Below are 248 nucleotides of genomic sequence, written 5' to 3'. Positions count from 1 at the left end.
CGATGTCCCAACAGACCAGATGTCCCAACGGACTAGACACCCCAACGGGCCGGATGTCCCAACGGACCAGATATCCTTGCGGACCAAATGTCCTTGCAAACCAGATGCCCCAACGGGCCAGATGTCCTTGCAGACCAGATGTCTATGCGGACCAGATGCCCGAACGGGCCGTTCGCCCCAATGAGCCAGATGTACTTGCGGACCAGAAGCCCCAACGGGTCAGATGTCCTTGCGGACCAGATGCCCCG

Source organism: Brassica oleracea, chromosome C4 (genome assembly GCF_000695525.1).
Source record: "Brassica oleracea var. oleracea cultivar TO1000 chromosome C4, BOL, whole genome shotgun sequence".
Classification (NCBI taxonomy): Eukaryota; Viridiplantae; Streptophyta; class Magnoliopsida; order Brassicales; family Brassicaceae; genus Brassica; species Brassica oleracea.
The sequence above is the reverse complement of the archived record's forward strand: the minus strand, read 5'-3'. Positions refer to the sequence as shown.